This window comes from Bufo gargarizans, chromosome 9 (genome assembly GCF_014858855.1).
Source record: "Bufo gargarizans isolate SCDJY-AF-19 chromosome 9, ASM1485885v1, whole genome shotgun sequence".
Lineage (NCBI taxonomy): Eukaryota > Metazoa > Chordata > Amphibia > Anura > Bufonidae > Bufo > Bufo gargarizans.
In genome coordinates this window covers 7,294,398-7,311,286 of record NC_058088.1, presented here as the reverse complement: position 1 = coordinate 7,311,286, position 16,889 = coordinate 7,294,398, and positions in this window count along the sequence as shown.

Genomic DNA, 16,889 nt, shown 5'->3' with positions numbered 1-16,889 from the left:
AAAACTTTAAATTTGTGGAATGTCTGGAGAAAAGTGATTATTTGAATAGGACAGGAAAGCGTTCCAGATTCTTAAACAAATTCTAGATGTTATAGGCTTGCAATTCAACATCATCGTGAGAATTACTGCATCAGACAAACCTTTTTGTCTTAAGGGGAGGCGTGCGTTCAGTCTCCAGGCCGAGTTGGTTTATTTGGGGATGAAATACCGGACCCTGGTGGAGAAGGTCTGGGGTTGATGGAAAAGTCCAGAATATCCCTGTAGACAGCCTGAGAAGAAGGCAGAACCAAGACCTTTCCTAGCCAAAATGGAGCAATGAATATTACCTGAGCCCCTTCTTCCTCCACCTTCATTAGAGCTCTTGGAATCAAACTGAAGGGAGGAAAAACATAAAGAAGAGTCTTCGGCCATGGTTGGGATAGTACATCTATCCATAATGACTGGTCTCGTCGGGAGAGGGAGCAACATTTTTTGGTCTGCCTGTTGTCCTTTGTGGCAAATAGATCTAGATCTGTAACTCCCCACTTTTCACAGAGCTGCTGAAATATTTCATAATTTAGGGACCACTCTCCTTCCTTCAAAGTCTGGAGGCTGAGGAAGTCGGCTACTACATTGTTCACTCCCTTCACATTAACTGCTGTCAAGGATATAAGATTCTTTTCCGCCCAAAGAAAAATGTCTCGAGACACTGCCCCTAGGGAATGGCTTCTGGTCCCTCCTTGTCTGTTCAGGTAGGCTACTGCAGTGGTATTGTCCAACAACACTTTTATATGTTTTGGAGATGAGGGTGTGTGAAGGGATACAATGACTTTGTAGATGGCTGAGAGTTCTCTCAGATTGGAGGAAGCATCTAACATATCTTTGCCCCATCTGCCCTAACCTACTTTTTCTTCTGTGTGACTGCCTCATCCTGAACTGCTGGAGTCTGTGGTCACGATCATCTGTTTTTCCTGGTGCCAACAGACCCCTGTCTGCAAGTTCTTTTCTATTCTCAACCAGATCAAAGCTTCTTTTGCGGAATTGGGAAGGAGAACACATTTTTCTAGAGCGGAATTGGTTCCGTCCCAGGAGGACAGGAGGAAGACTTGAAGGATCCCTGTGTGACTCTGAGCCCATCTGACCGATGGGATTGTTACCGTCAGAAGACCTAGGATGGTCATGATTTTCCTTATAGAGGAAGCCCTTTGGCTGCAGTACTGAGAGATTTTCCAAACTAGACTTCAGTTTTTCTAGAGGTAAAAAAGACATTAGCAGACGAAAGTCTAGGAGTACCCCCGGGAAGAGCTTCCTCTGATCTGGAGACAAGTCTGATTTTTTATTTATTTATAATCTACCCCAAGGTGGTAAAGCATTCTTGCACTTGGGAAAGGTGGGATCGTAGAGCTTCCTCTGAGGGTGAAGCAATCAGGATTAGTCGTCCAAAAATGGCACAATTAGAATCCCCTTTAGGTGAAGGTATTTTGTGCCATGATCTTTGAAAATACTCTTGGAGCTGAGGAGAGTCCGAATGGGAGGGCTCCGAACTGAAAATGGCGTAACTGATCCCCTATGAAGACTAGTGTTGAGCGTGAATATTCGTACTGCGAATATTAATAGTGAATATCGGCACTTCGAGAATTCGCGTATATTTAGAATATAGCGCTATATATTCGCAATTTGGAATATATATTTTTTTTTTCAAACAGTACACATGATCCCTCCCTGATTCTAGCTTGTGGGCCAATGAGAAGGCTGCAATATCTTTGTCAGAGCTTAGCAACATCCCTAGCAACAAATAGGAATGTTGCCTACCCCTTACTATATAAGAACCTCCCCAGCAGCCATTTTGTGCTGTTTCATGCAGTTGTGAGGGAGAGAGGAGTGTGATTTCTGTAATGTGCTGAATTCCTGTGCCATATTACATCTGATACCTCTAGGTTACTTAGTGAATAGTGTAGCTGATAGGCTCCAGTGCAGGGTGTAGTGTAGGTTAGATAGAGATATAGTATAGTGTAGCCTTTTGCAGGTCTGCCACGTGTTGGCCCCATTCGAGCAGGCAACAAAGATGGGCAGCGGGGAGCATGTCGGCCTCAACGACATGCTCCCCAGAGTTTTCCTGCTGGTTAGGACACTAGAACGCCTGCTCAATGCTGGTAAGAGTGCCTTGGTGGAGCAAGAAGAGGCAACACTGCTCCACCAAGACCAGGCCCAGGACGAGGATGAAGAGGAGAAGGAAGAGTTTGTTGAGATGTTTGCTGACGTCGAGGAGTCTGGGCCTGGTCAGGAGGGAGAGCCGGTGCTGAGGGCACCGTTAGTCAAGTCAAGTCCACAAAGATGAAGGACAGCTGTATTCGTTTTATGGGGTAAGTTTACCGGCAGTTCTATGTAACTCGAGAACACATGGTGCCTTCAAAACAGACTACAAACTCTGCTCTGCTGGATGACAGTGTAGGTACTCCCCGATGCCTGTCAGCCCCTTCCTGGAGAAGTCTGTCCCATGCTGTGTGACACTACCCCCCATGTGTAATCAAGCCTCGCAGCTAAAGGCTTATTCAGCAGCCTGACCTGCGATTGATGATCCAGGCTGCGCACTGGAGGCAGCCGCCGAGGACCCCACCAGCAGCAGGGGACCGTAACTGAGTCATCACCGAGAAGAGGGGAACTGATCCCGACGGCAGAGCCGGGGATACTTCTAGACCCGGGCCGAGGCAAGCTGACTTCTTACTGGCTTCTGTGCTCAGACGGGCAGAAGATGGCTGGGTGCTGCCGATGGCCAGAGCCCAGCGTGTGTGCGGTGCTGATCATGTATGGGTCGTGCGATCGGCAGTAACCATGCCTCTTCACAGACAAAAGGAGGATGAGAGAGCTGCTGCTAAACCTCGAAAGTACTGCTGCCCTCTGGCTTAGAGGAATCAGCACACGGCACGGCAGGCTGCGTTACCGCAGTGTTCTTCTCCAGACTCGATGTGCCCAATATGGAAACTGAGAGCAGACCGATGCGGGCAGCGTGTGGAGCTAATGTTGTTTTAATTTATTGTGGGCTGTACAAACTTAAAATACATTTGAAAAACAATTTTGTCAAAGGAAAATATTTCATTTTGTATGCATTGGAGCACATTCCTGCTCTAGACGAAGAACCTGCTGCTGTCAGAGGTGTCTAAGTTTATTTTTGGTGTTGCCCCGGTCTAGTGGGGGCCTATTCCTGGGAACACATTCCTGCTTCCAACAAAGAACCTGCTGCTGTTTGTTCCTGCTGAGTTAGGCCAAGCTATGTGTAGGCCTTAGTCTCGACCATTACCATGTACCTGCTGCTGCTGTCTGTCCTGATCATGCTGAGTTATGTGCAGGCCTTATGCTCCACCTTTACCTGTTGCTGCTGTCTGTCCTGATCTTAATGAGTTTTGTGTCTGCCTTTTACTCCAGCATTACCATTTCCCTGGTGCTGTCTGTTCTGTTCATGCTGAGTTAGGCTCAGCTATGTGTATGCCTTACACTACAGCATTACCAATTTCCAACTGCTGCTTTCTCTCCTGATATTACCGAGTTAGGCCCAGCTATGTGTATGCCTTATACTATACCCTTAACAATTACCTGCTGCTGCTGTCTGTCCTGATCCTGCTGACGACAACCAGCATGGACCACTTATTCGCCCTTGGACTTTATCAACTATCGAGTATTAGAATTCTCTTAAACTGATGTGCATGCTTCATTTTTGCGCATGTGCTCTGTTCATTATATATTGTCAATATTTATAAACATATATATCTAATATATAAAGCTGGGTGTATGTGTGTGTATGTCAGCTAAAGGAATCTGCACCGTCGCATTTACAATCACAAAATTTAGCACAGAGGTCCATCAGGTGTCCGGGAAGGTTTTAGACCAGCTCACAGCTCTCTAGGATGTACCGTTTCTGAGATATTCCCAAAAAATGCATTAGCCAATAGAAGCTTAGTCACATGACCCTTATCAGCCCATAGAAGCTCTCAGGTCCTTCAGCCTCCACATACAGTTTTACTTCAGGTTTTCATAACAACCCAGCCATTTATTTTCCCTGCTGTAGATGAGTTTCAAAGGAAATCCGCCACCAGGATAATCGCTATTGAAGTAAAGCCGTGGCCTAATAGCACTTAGTACCTTATTTCAAGATGTGCCTTTGTTCCAGCAATAGATGTTTTTATCCTCTGAAATCCAGTTTATTTGATATGCAAATTAGCCTTTAAGGTGCGTCACTCTTGATGGAAGGAGCCCAGACACGCCCCCTGCCACAATGTGTCCACCCTCAAAAGACTTAAAACCCCGCCCCCAGGTCTCGCTATGCCACGCACCTTTAAAAAATGAAGGTAAAAATCAACTTCTATCAGCTGCAGAGGTGGGAGGGACGGTGACTTTCTCCCTGCAGCTCACACTCAGACAGTACAGTGCTACTGACTTAGATTGAGCTGTTCAAAAGGACACCCCCCCAATCCAGTAAAGGCCACTGTTAAGGGGGCGGCCCCCTGTGGAGGTCACTGTCAAGGGGGTGGTATGCTGTGAAAGTCACTGTTAAAGGGGAAGGCTGCTGTAAAGGTCAAAGTTAAGGGGGTGGGCGGCTGTGGATGTCCAATTTTAAGGGACGGGGCACTGTGGGGGGTCAGTGTTGAAGGGTGGGGGGCTGTGGAGGTCACTGTTTTGGGGGCGGGGTGCTGTAGATGTCACTGTTATAGTGGATAGTGTTGATATCTTTACACACACAAACATTAAATGAAATAGTTTAAATATACCCGAGTGAAGCCGGCTCCTTCAGCTAGTATATATATATATAAAATTCTATCATGCGGTGTTACGCTTCATTCACCTAAAAAATTTTTTTTTATTTATTTCATTTTATATGTTATAATTTTGCTTTACTTAGGTTTTGGGCGGCCCTGGGGTGGTTCTTACTAAAACTAGGTGGGGACCGTATGTGGGCTTCCCTTCTCAAAAGGTCTTGTACAGGACTGATTGAGGAACCTAATTCAATTTTCTTCGTTGTTTTAATCAGGATTTAGGTTCGAACATGGTGCTGTCTGTCGTCCTGAACAGGATGCCTGACTACCATGTTGACCTCTCCACATGGTTGGGTGTGACTGGAGTTATACTCATCCGTGTGGTAATCCGGTTTTGGGAATGGAGCGTTATTGCCACATGTATATATCTATATATATACATTTACATTTTATATGACTTCTCGACAACTATGTAATGATAATTTGCACATGCGATTTTTAAATAATCACAGCTTTTCACTTTGCAAATTAAACTGTGGTATATATAATATTCTTGAAGCCATGTCAACGTTTTGGGAGTTATTCTTCTCATTTCCATGGTTGCTATTATGTGACCGCATAGACAGGATGCGTTTGTGACTTAGCTTGCCTTCAATTTCAGGTGCGAACACGTGATCTGTTATCATGTGAACTATATATAGACACTCGCGGCCTGTGTGTGTTCCTCCTTCGATGCGATCACGTTTCTTTATGTAATGCGGAATCAATGCGCCAACATGCGTTGTTCAAGAAACGGGACGCTATATTGGATCTATGCTGGCTAGTTCTTGACCCCTCCATTATGTTTTTAATCGGTACACCTGATATTGTAATGACACAATTGTTTTTGGGCATCATTTTTTTTAAATGTATTTTTGATGAATTAAAGGGAACCTGTCACCTCCAACAAACATCCCAAGCCGGCAGCAGTACCTTAGAGTAGACAGCAGCATGTTTGTAACGTTCCTTTTCTTCTTGAAGGCGGAGAGAAGCAGGAGCTGTAAAAACGTTCTTTACTCAGGCTTGAAGTCACGGAGGCAGCGGCCTCCTTGCTTCAAGTCACGGTAACCACGCCCCCTTCCCTGCCCCTTTGCTGTCTGTCCTGATGATTTTGGCCAAGGTATGTGTAGGCCTTATACTACCCCATTATCATTTACATGCTGCTGCTGTCTGTCCTGATGAGTTTGGCCGAGCTATGTGTAGTTTTTATACTACACCATTACCATTTACAAGCTGCTGCTGTCTGTCCTGATGCTTTAGGCCAAGCTATGTGTAGGCATTATACTAGCCCGTTACCATTTATATGCTGCTGCTGTCTGTCTTGAGGGAGGGACGGTGACTTTCTTCCTGCAGCTCACACTCAAGACAGCACAGTGCTGCTTTCTGAGCGTGAGCTGTTCAAAAGGACATCCTTGTGTACATCCAGGCCCTATGCCAGATGGAGGACAGGGAGTCTGAAAGACAGACTGTCTGGCCTAAAACTGGACCTCTGGCCACCCTAGGGACAGGATGCTGTGGAGGTTACAGTTAAGGGAATGGTCTGCTATGGAGGTCAGTGTTAAGGGGCAGATTGTTGTAAAGGCCACTGTTAAGTGGGCGGGCCCCTGTGGAGGTCACTGTCAAGGGGGTGGTGTGCTTTGAAACTCACTGTTCAAGGGGAAGGCTGCTGTCAAAGTTAAGGGGGTGGGCTGCTGTGGAGGCCCAATTTTAAGGGACGGGGCACTGTGGGGGGCTCAGTGTTAAGGGGTGGGGGGCTATGGAGGTCACCGTTAAGGGGACGGGGTGCCGTAGATGTCACTGTTATAGTGGATAGTGTTGATCTCTTTTAACGACACACACAAACATTATATGAAATAGATTAAATATACCTGAGCGAAGCCGGGTCCTTCAGCTAGTATATTATATATTCTAAATATATAATAATATATGTAAATATATTATGGCTAAAAACTTATATATATATGTTTAAATTAAATTTAGCCTCTATTTCTGAAAAGTTTCAAACTCACAACCTTCTACATTACAGCCAAGAATCTTAACCACTACACTATAGAGCTGTATGGCCAGTTACAAATATATATATATATAACATATGAGACTTCTGCTGTATAGGAATACTTACTAGTAGTAAGTATTCCTATACAGCAGAAGTCTCTTTTTTTTTTTTAAGTAACTGGCCATGCAACTCTATAGTGTAGTGGATAAGATTCTTGGCTGTAATGTAGATGGTTGTGAGTTTGAATCCCACCAGAAACTTTATTAGATTTAAATGCACTGGGTGTCCCCAAGCACTGACTCCATATATGGACATAGCTATTGTGGGGATGTGCTCGTGGTAGGCTACGGTAGCGGCGGCAGTATTGAGGCACCCACAGACAGTCTTTGTGATACACCGTGACTTTATTCACACCAAAGGCATAACAGGCAATGTGCAGACCACACAGGTGCATATTCACATAGTGCATAAAACAAAAGTCCTTCCATAGGAAATAAACAGCAGGTTTGAGTCACCTTGTTTTGGACAGACCACAGCAGTTCTGCAGGCTTGTAAGCTACCTGCCTTTGTCTCCCTCAGGCCAGAGCCCCTTCGGCTCGTAGCACCACAGGTCCCAGGCTATCCTTCAATGTGTGCTGCGCCCAGACTCTCCTTCACCAGCACTCACTCTGTCTGTGGAAATCTCCAGCACAGCAAGACATACCCCACCCCCATCATCAGCAGGCTGGGTTCTTAAAGGCCCAGCTCCACCAAAAACCTGGGCTGGCCGTGGGGAACAGGCACCCCCCCACTCTTTACCTGTTCCCAGTAAGAACCGGCCCGGACACGCTGCGCCAGCAGCATTCGCCGCTGTAACCGCAATGATCCGGTTCTTACTCCACCGAGGCCAGGACCTCTGGTGGCACGTATCGTCCGTCCATTATTATTCCGGGGACTCTCCTACATATCCCCCCCCTTTGTTCACCCCTGAGGGCTTGAACATACTGTTCAAGCCTGAGGGGGTGAACACATGCACAGCAGTGTACCCGGGACAGGGCATCTGCATTCCCCTGTAAGCGGCCGGCCCTGTGCTCAACAGTGAACTTAAAGTTCTGGAGGGACAAGAACCACCTGGTAACCCGAGCGCTCCCCTCCTTAGCCCGACTCATCCACTGGAGAGGGGAGTGGTCGGTCACCAGACGGAACCTTCTCCCCAGAAGGTAATATCTGAGAGACTCGAGTGCCCACTTGATGGCGAGGCACTCTCTCTCCACAATGCTATACCGGGTTTCTCCTGGGGTAAGCTTGCGGCTTAGAAAAACCACGGGGTGCTCTTCCCCGTTGAGCTCTTGGGAAAGCACAGCCCCTAGTCCTACTCCCGAGGCATCTGTTTGAACTACAAACTCCCGCTTGAAGTCGGGCGTCACCAGAACTGGGGACTCACATAGGGCCGACTTCAAACGGGAGAACGCCTCCTCCTCCTGCTCCCCCCAGCGAACCATCACCGACTTTCTACCCTTCAAGAGGCCGGTTAACGGGGCTGCCAAGGTGGCAAAATGGGGAATGAACCTCATGTAGTACCCAATCAGGCCCAAAAATGACCGTACTTGCTTGGACGTACGAGGCCTGGGCCAATTCCGGATTGCTTCAACTTTATTCACTTGGGGCCTAATGACTCAGCGTCCAATCACATATCCCAAATAGCGAGCTTCCTCTAGTCCCACCGAGCATTTTTTTGGGTTGGCAGTTAACCCCGCCTTCCTTAGAGAATCTATCACTGCCTGAAGTTTTGACAAATGACCCTCCCAGTCTGGGCTAAACACGACTATATCATCCAGATACGTGGAGGTATACTGGTGATGGGGCTTGAGGACGACATCCATCAGACGCTGGAACGTAGCCGGAGCGCCATGCAACCCAAAAGGCAACACCCTATACTGAAAAAGCCCCTCCGGGGTGACAAAGGCAGTCTTCTCCTTTGCTGCCTCCGTCAGAGGTACCTGCCAGTAGCCCTTCGTGAGATCTAGGATCGAAAAATACCGGGCTTTTCCCAGCCGCTCTATCAACTCGTCTACCTGAGGCATGGGATAGGCGTCAAATTTTGATACCTCATTCAATTTCCTAAAATCATTACAGAACCGTAATGAACCATCCGGTTTGGGAATAAGGACAATCGGGCTAGCCCACTCGCTCTTTGACTCTTCTATGACCCCTAGACGTAGCATCGATCTTACCTCCTGCGAAATGGCCTGTCGCCGAGCCTCCGGTACTCGGTATGGTCTTAGGCGGACTTTCACCCGGGGCTCGGTGACAATGTCATGCTCGATCAAGGTGGTACGTCCAGGAAGGTCAGAGAATACGTCCCTATTCCGACTAACAAATTCTCTCACCTCTTGGGCTTGTTTGGTCAACAGTCCGTCCCCTATCGTCACCCCAGCGGCGCTCTCCGGAACACCTGGTGACCCCGGGTCACTCCCTGACGTCCCGACAGAGGGCGGGCTGTCTCCAAACAAATTCTCTCTGTCTCTCCAAGGCTTTAGTAGATTCACATGATATACCTGTTCGGGCTTCCGCCGCCCTGGCTGGTATATCCTGTAATCAACTGGGCCCACTTTCTCCTTAACTTCATAGGGTCCTTGCCACCGGGCCAAGAATTTACTCTCGACCGTGGGCACGAGTACAAGAACTCGGTCACCCGGGTGAAATGTCCTTACCCGGGCGGTTCGGTTATATACCCGACTCTGGGCCAGTTGTGCCGCTTCCATGTGCTCACGGACGATCGGCAACACGACCCCTATTCGGTCCTGCATTTTTCCTATGTGCTCTATCACACTTTTATGAGGCGTAGGCTGTTGCTCCCATGCCTCCTTAGCGATATCCAGTAGCCCACGGGGATGTCGCCCATATAACAACTCAAAGGGCGAGAACCCCGTGGACGCCTGGGGCACCTCCCGTACCGCAAACAAAACATAGGGCAACAGTAAGTCCCAATCTCTCCCGTCCTTAGCCACGACTCTTTTTAGCATGGACTTCAGGGTCTTATTAAACCGTTCTACTAACCCATCGGTTTGGGGATGGTAGACGGACGTGTGCAGGTGTTTAATATTTAATAGCTTACACAAATCCTTTGTTACTTTGGACATAAAGGGTGTCCCCTGGTCCGTCAGAATCTCCTTTGGTATCCCCACCCGGGCAAACATACTCATGAGCTCTTTAGCTATTACCTTGGCCGACGTATGGCGCAATGGGACCGCCTCCGGATAGCGAGTGGCATAGTCTAACACTACCAGGATGTGTTGGTGACCTCGGGCTGACTTAATAATGGGGCCTACCAGATCCATGGCGACCCTTTCGAAGGGCACCTCTATAATGGGCATAGGTACCAGTGGACTGCGATACTGAGGTTGGGGGCTAGTCAGCTGACACACTGGACAGGACTGACAGAACCTCCGGACTTCCTCATATATCCCAGGCCAATAGAACAGTTGTAGAATTCGCTCCAGCGTTTTCTTAACCCCCAGATGACCACCCAACACATGCGCATGCGCTAAATCCAAGACCATTCGCCGGTAAGGCTGGGGCACCACCAGTTGTTCCACCACCTCCTGCCTCACCTTGTCTACCCTATATAACAGGTCCTGGTTATAGGCCAGGTGAGGAAATACGGTATCGGCGCCGGGACGCTGGGCAACACCATTAATTACAGACACCCCTTCTCTAGCCCGCAATAACGTCGAATCCTGGAGCTGTGCGGTCCCGAAGGTTTCTCGGGGTACCTCCAGATCCAGGACGGACGAACTTTCTACTGTCTCACCCGCCAATACTTCTAGGGGAAACCGGTCAGGGTTACACTCTACCTCCCCTACGGTGACCCCTACAGCTGGGGCCTCTGCCTCGGGGTCCTCGGGCTCGGGACCTGGACATTTTCCTTCCCCACAGGTAGGCAACCCGTTCCTCCACAAAGTCCAGAACAGGGGAAAGTCCCTCCCCAATATTGCGGCATAAGGGAGCCGTCTCCCCACCCCGACGACATGTGGTACCTCCTTTCCACACACTGCCAGGGTAACCTTAGTGGTGGGATACTCCCTGCGATCCCCATGTATACAGATAATGGTAAGGGTTCGCCTTTCTGGGAGTTTTTCCGTTACCAGCGACTCATGGACCAGAGTTACCAGGCTCCCAGAGTCCAGCAGGGCCTGCACGGAGTGTCCATTAACAACGACATCACACAGCGGAGGGGTGTCCGCCGCCAGCAGGGGGTCAGCTATATACACCGGTTGGGCATAAAAAGAGGACCGGCGAGCGAACCCGCAGTCCATGGGTTCGGACGCCCTAGGGCAGTTGGATGCCACATGTCCCCAGTCCTGACAATGCCAACATCTGATCCTCGCAGCCTCCCTCCTCCCCAGGGTATTCCTCCCACGAACTGGAGATCCACTCCCCTCCTTATGTGGTGGGATCCCTTTTTCAGGATCCCGGGTCGGCAACGGGGGCTGACGTGACTTCGGTAGTACCGCTGAGTCCCGCACCAAATCCTGAGTGGCCATATACCTCTCCACCAGGCTAACCAGTTGTTCCAGGTTGCCTGGATCGCCTTGTCCCACCCAGCGCTGTATGGCTCTCGGGAGGGTACGCACGAACCTGTCGACCACGACCCTTTCAACCATCTGAGAAGTGCTCAATATTTCAGGCTGAAGCCATTTTTTTACTAGGTGAAGTAAGTCATAGGCTTGTGACCGGACGGGTCGGGACTCGGCAAACACCCACTGATACACCCTGTGCGCTCGCACATAGGTGTTTACCCCCAACCTGGCCAACACCTCAGCTTTTAGCCTCTCATAGTCCTTGGCCTCATCGCGGCTGAGGTCAAAATAGGCCTTTTGTGCGTCCCCCACCAGAAAAGGCGCCACCACCTCGGCCCACTGCTCCAACGGCAGCCTCTCTTGCTCCGCGGTTCTTTCGAACACCATCAGGAATGCCTCTATATCATCTCCCGGACCCATTTTCCTCAGGGCGGATCGGACTTTGTCCCTGGCGGTAGACACAGTCGAGGTTGTCGCAGTTGAAACTCCTTGCAGGGATGTTCGCACCGACTCTTGCATGGCTGCCAGCTGCTGCATTAGGAGATTGTTTGTTTGCTGCTGCTGTACATTACTCTGAATCAGGTGCTTAATGGCCTCCTCCATCTTGTCAGGAACCAAAAAACTTGCAGGCCTGATATATGACATGCAGTCCAACACAACTTTTGCTTCAGGCCTGCCTCACTGCAGGAATGCCCGCATCCTCCACCAATTGTGGGGATGTGCTCGTGGTAGGCTACGGGTAGCGGCGGCAGTATTGAGGCACCCACAGACAGTCTTTGTGATACACCGTGACTTTATTCACACCAAAGGCATAACAGGCAATGTGCAGACCACACAGGTGCATATTCACATAGTGCATAAAACAAAAGTCCTTCCATAGGAAATAAACAGCAGGTTTGAGTCACCTTGTTTTGGACAGACCACAGCAGTTCTGCAGGCTTGTAAGCTACCTGCCTTTGTCTCCCTCAGGCCAGAGCCCCTTCGGCTCGTAGCACCACAGGTCCCAGGCTATCCTTCAATGTGTGCTGCACCCAGACTCTCCTTCACCAGCACTCACTCTGTCTGTGGAAATCTCCAGCACAGCAAGACACACCCCACCCCCATCATCAGCAGGCTGGGTTCTTAAAGGCCCAGCTCCACCAAAAACCTGGGCTGGCCGTGGGGAACAGGCACCCCCCCACTCTTTACCTGTTCCCAGTAAGAACCGGCCCGGACACTCTGCGCCAGCAGCATTCGCCGCTGTAACCGCAATGATCCGGTTCTTACTCCACCGAGGCCAGGACCTCTGGTGGCACGTATCGTCCGTCCATTATTATTCCGGGGACTCTCCTACACTATATATCGAGTCACAGCAGGGAGTCCTAAGCCAAACAAGAGTCCCAACACCCTCCCCTCTTCAGATCATGGGGTGCCTGGTTTAATGCTTGGGTTCTCCCATTGACTTCCATTGTGCTCGGTAGAGCACCCGAGCATTGGGAAGTGTTCTACTTGAGCGCATAAGCACTTTGGTGCTCGACCAACACTAGATAAGAACTCTAGTTTTAAGCCCTCTTTTAGAGTAGTTTTACTACGCACGGGGAGGCTCCTATTTCTTCCCAGGCAGAGGTGAAGTTTTTTAACTTGCCCCCCACATTGCTTATGGCGTCATTGTGTAGAACGGTAGGAACTTTCAGGATTGAAAAGGAATCCTCTCCCTCTGCCCCTGGATAGCTGCCACTTCACAGATCCCTCTTTCTTCCTCTGGTCCAGTCTCATTTATTTGGGTTTCGAAAGGATCGTCTTTGATGAAAATAACGACTCTCAAGAGGAAATCCTTTTTTCTTATCGGAAGCCTTGTCCAAAATGTAATCTAAGGTCGAGCCAAATAATCTATCTCCTTCACAGGGGATCGAGCACAGGCAATATTTTGAACTTGCGTCACCCGACCCTGTACGAAGCCAGATAGCTCTACGGGTCGCATTTGATAATGCAGCAGCCCTGGCAGAGAATCTGACTACGTCTGCAGACGCATCCGCTAAGAAATTTGACGCTTACTGTAACGTAGGCAAGGAGGCTAAGATCTCCTCCCTGGGGGTACCTGCTGGTAAGTGTTCTTCTAACTGATTGAGCCAGACGGATAACGTTCTGGCCGTGCAGGTAGACGCAATACTCGGACGCAACATAGCCGTATTTGTTTCCCAAGCATTTTTCAATAAGCTTTCAAATTTTGTCCATAGGATCTCGCAAGAGACCCATATATTCGAACGGGAGAGAGGGTTTTTTTTAGAAATGAGGGCAACTGGGGCATCAATTTTTGGCGTTTTATCCCACACATTAGACTCCGCAAAATAATATTTCCTTTTAACAGAATTCGTCACAGCTGTTCTTTTTTTGGGATCTCTCCACTCCTTAGATATCAGGGACTTGATATTGTTATGGATGGGGAAGACCCTTTTCCTTCTTCCCCCCAACCCCTCGGAACATTTGATTCTGGACGGAGTGGGTTTCTTTGACCTCTTCTATGTCCATAGTGGCCCTTATGGTCTTTAGAAGACCTTCTGTCTCCTCAGGGAGAAACAATGGTTTACCGGAAGCAGAGTCTAGGTCAGATACTAGTTTCCCTTTATCCAGATCAAATGCCATATCAGAAGCAAAGGATCTATGATACGTGGATGGGCATGGGGATTGTGGCGTAAATCTAGAGTCCACCGCCGCATTAACCTCTTCCTTAATCATAGATCTTACGGTGCCAAGGAAGGATGGTGACTCCTCTGTAACCACTTTCTCAGTGTATTTTGGGTATAATGTTTTTTTATTTTGAGGAAAAAGTCTTCCTGCGCATTTTTTGCGCCCCAAATCTCCATCCGGCTGGCTTAGGTGTCTTGGTCTCTCCGTCCTAAAAAAATTAAATAAAAAACTTATAGGGTCAGGAAAAATATAAAGACCATCACCTACACCAGGGGTGGCTATCTGGATAAAACACCACTGCCACCATGTGATAAGGAATGGGAACTGCTGCATAGCAGCCCTATTAGGAAGCACACAGTTGTGTTCAAGAAGGGACAGTAAAATAAGCCCCATTGGGGAGGAGGCTTACCGGGCTGAGGTAGCGGGATCTCCAGGCTTCTTTGCGGAGTCAGCGTCCACCGGAGCAAGCATGACTGCAAGCGATGAGAGAAAGACACAATAGAACTCTCCTCACTCCTTTTTAAATGGTCCTGCATGCTGCGCCATCCGATGCCAGAAGTAGACCTGTCGCTTGAGCACGAGATTCTCTTGCTCAAGGAGAATCTCGCCCGGTGATGTCCCTACGTCGGATCCCGCACGCTTTACCCTTATCTGGGAGTATCGCGAAACCGGGGAAGCCTGCATGCGGGGCTTACTCCTAGGAACGGGTAAGGGAGGCGATGCGTACCTGGGATTCCCGTTCCCTGCTCCAGCCCTCCCACCTTGTAACATAGTATATAAGGCCGAAAAAGAAATTTGTCCATCCAGTTCGGCATGTTATCCTGCAAGTTGTGGGGAAGATGATTTCAAGGATGGGCCATACAGATATAATTCCAGGCACTCCAGGAGAAGCTTCTGCGCATACCCGAGGACAGGAAACAACGACTGAATAGGTAAGGGGAGGAGGCCTTTTTAAATCATGTGCTTCTGGGGTTTTTTTTTTCTGTACTGGGGGGGGGGGCGGGGACACCCTCATGTGAGTGCCGCTGTGGAGGCGCCGGGGGGAAAAAAAGCTGTATTTGTACCCAAGTGAGTTGACTAGTGTGCGCCAACATTGGGAAACCTGTAGAATAGACCTGGGTACAGATTTCGGTCAAGACATGCTTGAATCGGAAGGAGAGCACGCCCAGAAGGATTCAAGTGGTGTTGAAAGCCAAAAGGTGGATTTACAAAATAAAAATTTTGAATTTAAGGAGCATAAAAGTAACAATGCAGTTACATGACAAGAATCTTCATAACTAATCATATGCTAAATAGTTGCTAGTCCAATTTATGTATAAGATAGCCAAAATGATTGTCTATAAAATGATGGGAGTCTCATGTTACAAGCTGTAGTGGATGGTGAGATATGGAGCCTGAAAGTCAAAAGTTTAAAACATTGTTACCTTTTTGCTCGTCCGTGTGTGTATATAAAGACACCTATCATTTCCCGCCTTGTGTTTATTATAAAGAAGTAAACTACTTAGAGTGGGAAAACTGTGCTGGACTAAGGGAAAACAGATTAATGTTAGAAATCAACACTTCCCTTATGTCTTAACCAGCAGCATAATAATGGGGATCTAGGAAACAGTAACCACCATAGGGATGGTCCTCTCATGTGGTGGACTCAAAATAGACCACCGTTTTCAAAACAAGTGAAGTCTGTGGGTGCATTTACACGTGGGTTGTTTTAATGGACTGTGAATACTGGCCATCAAAAAATAGAACACATTCTATTCTTGACCGTTTTAAAGGTCTGATGGACCACATAGAAGTCAATAGGCGTGTTTTTAATGGCTGTTCTACAGAATGGCATCCGTCTGATGAGCATCAAAACCCTGGAGAGAGGCATGGGAATCTCCTTCCATGCTGCAGAAGCCAAAAGAAAATAGCGTCTGGGTGATAATGTGAGACCAACAAAATTCATGTTTTTTTACCAGCTGTTAAAATCACATGGCGAATAGATGATAAACTTATGGCACAATTATGCAAAGTGGCTTTTTTTTTTTTTAACTGTAGTGTGAACATAGCCTAAGCTGGCCATGCCCAGGAGATGTATGGCGGCCGCGATGCTAGGGAGGCTTGTTCCTGTCCCCGCCTGCCATTTGGCTGCTCTCTCCCCTAACACTGAATGTTTGCAGCCGCGCACTGGGAGAAGAAGCAGCAGCAGCGGCAGTGCGGGGACCAGGAGCAGCACGGGGAGCAGGGTAAGTATATTCACTGAGGGGCCTGGCAAATGGGGGAAATTTTTCTAGTATTGGATAACCCCTTTAACTTACCAACTGCAATGTTGGGAAGTATGGATCAGCCCCATGAAGAGACCCTTGCCAACTGACAGTATACCAAGCACAGCGCCATCAATTGTAAAGTGGCTATGCTTGGTATGGCAGCCCAGGCTAATTCACTTGAATGTGGCTGAACTGCAAAACAAATGTAATATTACTAGCCTAGGAAGGGGGCTGCACAAAGAAAATGATAAATCCCCTACATAGTGCTTTTTATTTTTATGGCGTTTTGGAAGTCATTAACAAGTTTATTGTTTTTCCTCCATAGGCTTTTCAATGCAAAAAAAATGCAAAGGGAAACCTCATCTGAACTCAACCTCAATTCACCCTTGATGTGAAGAATTTGTATGAACTATACTGCCACCTGGAGTACAGTACCAGTAAAACAGTTATTGTATTTTTCTTTTTTACTTCATACTGGTTTTCTTGTCTTTATAACCCATGTTCCTATGGCATATGGACATCACAGACAGGTTCGCCTGCTTGTGTTTCTTCTCACTATGGTCCGGATCAGATAGCTGCCAACAAGCAGTTGCTTTCACTCTGGCAGATGCGACCATTTATAACAGGGACAGTCAGTCTTTCATTTGATTGA